At 48.3% G+C, this 9,519-nt stretch overlaps 1 long non-coding RNA gene across 2 annotated transcripts in view; it reads left to right on the top strand.

Moving 5' to 3' along the window:
* The first annotated feature begins 3,575 nt into the window (after nucleotides 1–3,575).
* The window catches only part of LOC135056608 (uncharacterized), a 150,244-nt gene continuing 144,300 nt past the window's right edge, over nucleotides 3,576–9,519 (top strand). For both annotated transcript variants that reach the window (XR_010244026.1, XR_010244025.1), the window contains exon 1: nucleotides 3,576–3,836. This is a non-coding gene — a long non-coding RNA (uncharacterized LOC135056608). The remainder of the gene's footprint in view (nucleotides 3,837–9,519) is intronic.

Here is a 9,519-nt window from a genome sequence, read left to right as displayed (position 1 = left end):
TGGGCCACTATGACCGAGGAAATTACCGCACACATGTGCGATCTAGCAAACAATGTGCCAAATGTAATAAGGTCAGAGTTTGTAAAATGTGCGAGTTTAGCACTGGACTTGCCCTTTTTAAAAACTCGACCAATGTAATAGTATCCAGGTTAGAGATGTGCACCGGAAATTTTTCGGGTTTTGTGTTTTGGTTTTGGATTCGGTTTTGCGGCCGTGTTTTGGATTCGGACGCGTTTTGCCAAAACCTCCCTGAAATTTTTTTGTCGCATTCGGGTGTGTTTTGGACTCTTGGAATTTGGGGGTCATTTTGATCCCATAGTATTATTAACCTCAATGACCATAATTTACACTCATTTTCAGTCTATTCTGAACACCTCACACCTCACAATATTATTTTTAGTCCTAAAATTTGCACCGAGGTCGCTGGATGGCTAAGCTAAGCGACACAAGTGGCCGACACAAACACCTGGCCCATCTAGGAGTGGCACTGCAGTGTCAGGCAGGATGGCACTACAAAAAAATGGTCCCCAAACAGCACATGATGCAAAGAAAAAAAGAGGCGCACCAAGGTCGCTGTGTGACTAAGCTAAGCGACACAAGTGGCCGACACAAACACCTGGCCCATATAGGAGTGGCACTGCAGTGTCAGACAGGATGGCACTTCAAAAAAATAGTCCCCAAACAGCACATGATGCAGAGAAAAAAAGAGGTGCAATGAGGTAGCTGTGTGACTAAGCTAAGCGACCCAAGTGGCCGACATAAACACCTGGCCCATCTAGGAGTGGCACTGCAGTTTTCTAACGAGAGGATGAGTGCTTCCATCCTCATGTGAAGCTAAACCACTAGCCATGAACATAGGCCAGGGCCTCAGCCGTTCCTTGCCACTCCGTGTCGTAAATGGCATATTGGCAAGTTTACGCTTCTCATCAGACGCTTTCAATTTTGATTTTTGGGTCATTTTACTGAACTTTTGTTTTTTGGATTTTACATGCTCTCTACTATGACATTGGGCATCGGCCTTGGCAGACGACGTTGATGGCATTTCATCGTCTCGGCCATGACTAGTGGCAGCAGCTTCAGCACGAGGTGGAAGTGGATCTTGATCTTTCCCTATTTTAACCTCCACATTTTTGTTCTCCATTTTATAATGTGTGGAATTATATGCCAGTATCAATAGCAATGGCCTACTACTATATATACTGCGCACAACTGAAATGCACCACAGGTATGGATGGATAGTATACTTGACGACACAGAGGTAGGTAGAGCAGTGGCCTTCCGTACCGTACTGCTATATATACTGGTGGTCACTGTCAGCAAACTGCAAAACTAAAATGCACCACAGGTATAGACTCTAGATGGATAGTATACTTGATGACACAGAGGTAGGTAGAGCAGTGGCCTTCTGTACCGTACTGCTATATATACTGGTGGTCACTGTCAGCAAACTGCAAAACTAAAATGCACCACAGGTATAGAATCTAGATGGATAGTATACTTGACGACACAGAGGTAGGTAGAGCAGTGGCCTTCCGTACCGTACTGCTATATATACTGGTGGTCACTGTCAGCAAACTGCAAAACTAAAATGCACCACAGGTATAGAATCTAGATGGATAGTAAACTTGACGACACAGAGGTAGGTAGAGCAGTGGCCTTCCGTACCGTACTGCTATATATACTGGTGGTCACTGTCAGCAAACTGCAAAACTAAAATGCACCACAGGTATAGAATCTAGATGGATAGTATACTTGACGACACAGAGGTAGGTAGAGCAGTGGCCTTCCGTACCGTACTGCTATATATACTGGTGGTCACTGTCAGCAAACTGCAAAACTAAAATGCACCACGGGTATAGAATCTAGATGGATAGTATACTTGACGACACAGAGGTAGGTAGAGCAGTGGCCTTCCGTACCGTACTGCTATATATACTGGTGGTCACTGTCAGCAAACTGCAAAACTAAAATGCACCACAGGTATAGAATCTAGATGGATAGTATACTTGACGACACAGAGGTAGGTAGAGCAGTGGCCTTCCGTACCGTACTGCTATATATACTGGTGGTCACTGTCAGCAAACTGCAAAACTAAAATGCACCACAGGTATAGAATCTAGATGGATAGTATACTTGATGACACAGAGGTAGGTAGAGCAGTGGCCTTCCGTATCGTACTGCTATATATACTGGTGGTCACTGTCAGCAAACTGCAAAACTAAAATGCACTACAGGTGTAGAATCTAGATGGATAGTATACTTGACGACACAGAGGTAGGTAGAGCAGTGGCCTTCCGTACCGTACTGCTACATATACTGGTGGTCACTGGTCAGCAAAACTCTGCACTGTACTCCTCCTATATAATATACTGGTGGTCCCCAGTACCCACAATAAAGCAGTGTGAGCACAGATATATGCAGCACATTGAGCACAGATATGGAGCGTTTTTCAGGCAGACAACGTATACTGGTGGTCACTGGTCAGCAAAACTCTGCACTGAACTCCTCCTATATAATATACTGGTGGTCCCCAGTGCCCACAGTGTGAGCACAGATATATGCAGCACACTGAGAACAGATATGGAGCGTTTTTCAGGCAGACAACGTATACTGGTGGTCACTGGTCAGCAAAACTCTGCACTGTACTCCTCCTATAAAATACTGCTGGTCCCCAGTCCCCACAATAAAGCAGTGTGAGCACAGATATATGCAGCACACTGAGCACAGATATGGAGCGTTTTTCAGGCAGAGAACGGATAAACTGGTGGTCACTGATCAGCAAAACTCTGCACTGTACTCCTCCTATATTATACAGCTGCTCCCCAGTCCCCACAATTAAGCAATAAGCACAAACGGAGAGGACGCCAGCCACGTCCTCTCCCTAACATTTCCAATGCACGAGTGAAAATGGCGGCGACGCGCGGCTCCTTATATAGAATCCGAATCTCGCGAGAATCCGACAGCGGGATGATGACGTTCGGGCTCGCTCGGATTAACCGAGCCATACGGGAGAATCCGAGTATGCCTCGGACCCGTGTAAAATGGGTGAAGTTCGGGGGGGTTCGGTTTCCAAGGAACCGAACCCGCTCATCACTAATCCAGGTACGTGCAAACTCGCATGATTTTTGGTCTAAAAAATATCTCACAATTTTAACTCTCATTCAGATGTTTTCCCATTTTGGACATATAACTCGCTCAATGTAATAGGGTGAGCATTTGAATCTCTCACATGCTGTAAAACATGTCTAAAAACTCTCCAAAAAATAAAGGTGTTTTTTTATTCCGGTGAGTTTTATATGTCAAAGTATGAAAACAATTAGAAGTACACATTTAAAACACATTTACAATAAATAAACAAAAAAAATATTTCTAACTTAAAAAAAAAAACAACTATAATATTTTTACCTAAAAATAGTCTAAGTACAGCAGACTTGGCTCCCGATTTTTCAATGAGCCTCCCGCTGCCCCGCAACCCTTGTCTGCCCTCCCGTTTTTTTAATTAGAACCCTGTAAATCCAGACTGTGCATGCACGAGTCCGGAAATGCGGGGGGCGGGGCCTGCACGTAAGAGGTCAGAGCCGTGGTCGCCGTCCTGCCTCCTGCTGTGCACACAGAGCCGGTATCCTGAGCGGAGGCAGGAGAATGATCAGCAGAGCAGCTGGTCTACTGACAGCCAGTGCTCTGCTTCACTGCTGCTGGCCCCGCCCACCTCACTCACAGGGCTGCGTGTAATACACAGCCCGTCTGACCTCTTCCTGCCCAGTGCTGCTGCCTCCCCCACCACACTGTCCCGGCCCCGGATGCTGCTCTTCACAGGACGTAGCAGCAATAGCCAGGTGGGTGCTGTATGTGCTGGGGGTTTTATGAGAAAGGGGGGATGTGTATAAAGTGGTCAGGGGAGGGGTGTGTGTACTGTGCATTATGTAATGTTATATGATACTTTCTGTAATAAGGGGGAGGGGGACTGTGTGATATGTAACGTGCTACCAGGTGTAATATGGGGGGGGGGGGGGGGGGGGGATTGTGCTGTATATAATATAATGTAATATGGTGCTGGCTGTGTACTATCTGTGATATGGGGGAGGAGGGCTGTGTGAAATGTAATGTGCTACTCGGTGTAATATTGTGGGGACTGTGTAGGCTGTATATAATTTTATGTAATATGGGTCCGGGTGTACTGGCTGTAATATGAGGGACTGGGGCTATGTATAATGTAATGTAATATGGTACTTGTGTACTGGCTGTAATATGAGGGACTGGGGCTATGTATAATGTAATGTAATATGGTACTCAGTGGCGTGCGGTGAGGTCAGTAGCTGGTGAGGCACTGCAGCCATAATGTTTGCAGAGTCCCGCCGATGACCCATACAGCTGCCGTGCTGATGCCCGCTGCCACCCCTGTGCAGATGCCCGCTACCACCCCGAAGCCATTGCCAGTTACTGCCGCCATCACTGATGCGGCAGCTTGTGCAGGTGAGGGATCCTTTCAGATCCCTCCCGCTGTCTCCCACCGTTTTCACAGCTCTGTGACTGTCCAATAATATCGTGCCTAGGGGCGGCCTGACCCTTAAATTCGCCCCTGAAGGTCCCGTCAGCCGGGCAGACTCAGCATGGGTCACTGTGGCTGCAGACATGTCCCGCCACCCCCTCACCTCACTGACGGCGTTTCTCACGCTGCCAGGCACAGGGGCAATATATAAATATCTATCTTATCTATAGTATATACACATATTATATATCAGATGCACATGGCAGCACTCAGTGATCTATATAGCAAAGAATCACGTGACCCCAAGTCCTTCTTTGCTCAAAGTTTTGGTGTTTCCACCTTTATCAAGAATTCTCGTGAGTTGTGTAATTCTTTACTAATATATGAACATTGAGTGCCGCCATTTGCATCTGGTATAATATGGGCATGTTTCCTGGGAGGGCACCATGGAAATTTTGCTATATTATTGGTGTGCCAGCCTTTTTCTTGTACTATATACTGTATACAAAAAAAAAATACTCATACAAAAATAATAATATAAAATATATATATATATATATATATATATATATATATATATATATATATATAATCACATGCTTTATAATGGCACTCACTGTCATGTGACAACCACCGGGGTGCCCTCCTCCACTACTGATATACCAACGACGGCTCTCTGGGGTGGATTACAACTCCTCTCCCCTCTGCTTTAAGAACCAGGCGGCACTCCTCGGATTTATTCAGCCATGCAAGGCGTGTATTAAATCACATCAAAAACAAAATAACAGTGACAGGCATAGTGAAACACCAACGTTTCAACGCCTCACAGGCATTTTTTTTCAAGGTGCTATGCTGTGAAAAATAGTGAAAAACAGCAACCAAACTCACATAAGCAAGTCTTACCTTTTTAAAGTATGTGGATAAGACCACCCTCTCTTCCCTGCTGGCGTCTTCCTGGGGCGGGAGCCGCGGGCTGCGGTGTTTCCGGGGGGTGCGGTCTACGTGACTACGTCACGCTCTGCATCCTCTCCCATTCGCCCCGCTGCCGCCAGCCGTCCGTTGCCTAGGACACCGTTGCTAAGGACACGGAAGGCCGGAAAATAGAATGAATGAAAAGTGACACATAGTACAAACACCAGGGGCTATTACGCTCCGTGAATGATGAACATGGGTGAAATACAGACATAAAGTGACTGTAGCGCAGTGCTAATATAAAAAACATACATAATAAAAACATTGCTGGGAAACGCTGCCAGAGAGAATGCACTACTGGCTGATACACATTCTGTTGGGTGTCCCTACACGAGATTGATTTAGGCATGCTGGCATACCATACAGACACTAGGCCTGAATACTATACTTTATCATCCCACTTTGTACAGGACTAAGGCATGCTGGCTTAAACTTACTGTATATATTTATATTTTTATATTTATATTGTTGTGTTAGTATTTTGTGGTAATATATACAGGGCCTCTGAGGCCCGGGTACTACCCGTGCATGCAGGACTATGAGGCCCCCTATTCTAGGGGGGGCTGGACCTATATGTATGGTCCCACCATTTACTGGGGGGCTAAGTGCCGTTCTACTTAGAAAAGAGAAAGGAAAGGGGGGGGGGGGGGGGGGGGGAGTGAAGGCCATAGGAATGAGGAGCAAGGAAAAAGGAAAATCCGAGGAGTGCGCCTGTTCTTAAAGCAGAGGGGAGAGGAGTCTTAATCCACCCCAGAGAGCCGTCGTTGGTATATATATATATATATATATATATATATATATATATATATATATATATATATATATATATATATATATATATATATATATTACACACAAAAATATATATTTATAGGGCATACATACACACAAAGTACACACACACACACACACGTTATAAAAACAGACAGGGCAATACACACGCATCCCCCTGCCCCCTTCCTTTCCCCCATACTTCACATGCAGTTTGCTGCTGCAGGTCAGGATCTCCTCCATGACTGGGGGGTTGGCGGCGCAGAACCTCCTCCTCTTCCTCACATTTAGGGCTGTCATAGTGTGCTCGCGGTGCTGCCCGGCCACTGGCGCTTCAGCTGCCTGCGCTCCGCGTTAGGTGGTATGGATATGAAGGCGATCTGTCGCGGATGCGCTAACAGCTCAACCGCCGGGCAGCAGCAATGGGACGTGGTGTGCGCAGCTGGTATAGAGACGGAGACGAGGTTGTCTCCGTCTCTGAAAAAAAAAAATAGCCTGCGTGGACACACGGGGGGGGGGGGGGGGGGGCTGGGCAACGGCGGCAGCAGGGGACTGTGTGCGCTGGAAGTGGGGACACCATGTGGAAGGAGAACACACAGGCTCCGGCAGCGTGGTACAAGGAGACACCAGGGGGAACACAGGGGTCTGTGCGCGCCGTCTTCTGCGGGGACACCAATAGACACTCACCGTGGCAGGGTATGTCGGGCAGCGCTGCAGCACCCCTCCTAAATGTGGTGCACCTTAGCCTCATACCAGGTCCAGGGTTAAAGATAGGGCCGGCCCTCCAGCTGCCCAATCCTATCTTCAGTGACAGGGGCGTGCTATCATATGAGCTGAAAGCACGCCCCCTGTCAAAGCGGCACTGCTAGTAGGTGCCGCTTATAGGTCTTTTTTTCAATGGGCTTTCACTGCCCGGTGCTTGCCCCCCCCCCCCGCTTTCGGACCTTTCTCAGTGATGGCGGGAGGCACCGAGAACGGTGCCTCCCGAAACACATTTAAAAACAGTTTGTATTAGGGTAAAATGAGTACCTGCCTCCCCTGACTGCACGTCCCTGATGGTACTTGTGTACTGGCTGTAATATGAGGGACTGGGGCTTTGTATAATGTAATATGGGTCTGTCTGTACTGGCTGTAATATGGGGAACTGGGGCCAGGGCCGTAACAAGGTGTGTGCCACTGGAGGCACAGGACCACCGGCAACACCCACCTGGCCGCTCCGTCGCACTGTGGGGTCCGGCCCTCCTCCCCCCGCCATCACCGCTACTCTCACCTAGGTAGCCAGGCAGTGCTGCAGCTCCTCCTCCACTCCCTTCCTATGTGCCGGGAGAGATTGACGTCTCTCCCAGCCCACCCCCAATGCCCTGTGCTGTGAAGAGTGCAGCGTATGGGCGGGAAGAGGAGAGGCATGCCGGCTTGTCAAAGGTGAGTCTCTCTCTCTCTCTCTCTCTCTCTCTCTCTCTCTCTCTCTCTCTCTCTCTCTCTCTTCTCTCCTCTCTCTCTCTCTCTCTCTCATCTCTCTCCTCTCTCTCTCTCTCTCTCTCTCTCATCTCTCTCTCTCTCTCCTTTCCCGCCTGCCGTAATGTGTAAATAAGGTGGCCTGCCTACCATAATGTGTAAAAAAAAAAAAAAAAAAGGGGGGGACTGGCCTGCCACACTGTAAAAAAAGGGGACTTTGCCTGTGTAATGTGTAAAATGGAGTTCTGCCTGCCGTAATCTGCAAAAGGGAGCTCTGTGGCCACGCCATTCCCCATGAAGCCACGCCCCTAAACTTTTGGCGCGCACGCGCCTACGGCACACACTTGCCCAGTTTTTTATAGGGGGGCACCGATGCTGTTTCTTGCACACAGTGCTAAAAAAATGTCTAGTTAAGGCACTGACTGGGGCTGTGTATAATGTAATGTTAAGTGGTACTGGGTACAATATGGGGAGGGGGGCTGTGTATAATATAATGTATTATATGCTGGGTGTAATGTGTAATATACTGTCCGTTTCTTCTCAGAAATGTACACGGTATCATAATTTAGTGCACCTGTATTATAACTCTAGTGTACCTATAGTATTAGTATTACCCTTTTTTCTCTAACGTCCTAGTGGATGCTGGGGACTCCGTCAGGACCATGGGGATTAGCGGGCTCCGCAGGAGACAGGGCACATCTAAAAAAGCTTTTAGGTCACATGGTGCGTACTGGCTCCTCCCCCTATGACCCTCCTCCAAGCCTCAGTTAGGTTTCTCTAACGTCCTAGTGGATGCTGGGAACTCCGTAAGGACCATGGGGAATAGCGGGCTCCGAAGGAGGCTGGGCACTCTAGAAAGATCTCAGACTACCTGGTGTGCACTGGCTCCTCCCACTATGACCCTCCTCCAAGCCTCAGTTAGATTTCGTGCCCGGCCGAGGTTGGATGCACACTAGGGGCTCTCCTGAGCTCTTAGAAAGTTATAGTCTTAGAATTTGTTATTTTCAGTGAGACCTGCTGGCAACAGGCTCACTGCAGCGAGGGACTAAGGGGAGAAGAAGCGAACTCGCCTGCTTGCAGCCGGATTGGGCTTCTTAGGCTACTGGACACCATTAGCTCCAGAGGGATCGACCGCAGGCCCAGCCTTGATGTTCGGTCCCGGAGCCGCGCCGCCGTCCCCCTTACAGAGCCAGAAGCAAGAAGATGGTCCGGAAAATCGGCGGCATGAAGACTCTGTCTTCACCAAGGTAGCGCACAGCACTGCAGCTGTGCGCCATTGCTCCTCTCACACACTTCACACTCCGGTCACTGAGGGTGCAGGGCGCTGGGGGGGGGGCGCCCTGAGGCAGCAATAAAAACACCTTGGCTGGCTAAAATACCTCAATATATGGCCCCAGGGGCTATATATGAGGTAAATACCCCTGCCAGAATTCCATAAAAAACGGGAGAATAGGCCGCGAAAAAGGGGCGGAGCCTATCTCCTCAGCACACTGGCGCCATTTTTCCCTCACAGCTCGGCTGGAGGGAAGCTCCCTGGCTCTTCCCTGCAATTCTACAGTACAGTAAGAGGGAAAAGAGAGGGGGGGCATTAAAATTGGCACTGTATACAGTATATTATATAAAAGCTATTAGGGACATAACTCAGTTAGTCCCTGTATATATATAGCGCTCTGGTGTGTGCTGGCATACTCTTACTCTGTCCCCCCAAAGGGCTTTTGTGGGTCCTGTCCTCGTTTAGAGCATTCCCTGTGTGTCTGCGGTGTGTCGGTACGGCTGTGTCGACATGTTGAATGAGGAGGCTTATATGGTGACAGAACAGAGGCCGATATATG

Source organism: Pseudophryne corroboree, chromosome 1 (genome assembly GCF_028390025.1).
Source record: "Pseudophryne corroboree isolate aPseCor3 chromosome 1, aPseCor3.hap2, whole genome shotgun sequence".
Lineage (NCBI taxonomy): Eukaryota > Metazoa > Chordata > Amphibia > Anura > Myobatrachidae > Pseudophryne > Pseudophryne corroboree.
Note: the sequence above shows the minus strand (reverse complement) of the source record. Positions and strands in the feature narration are given on the sequence as shown.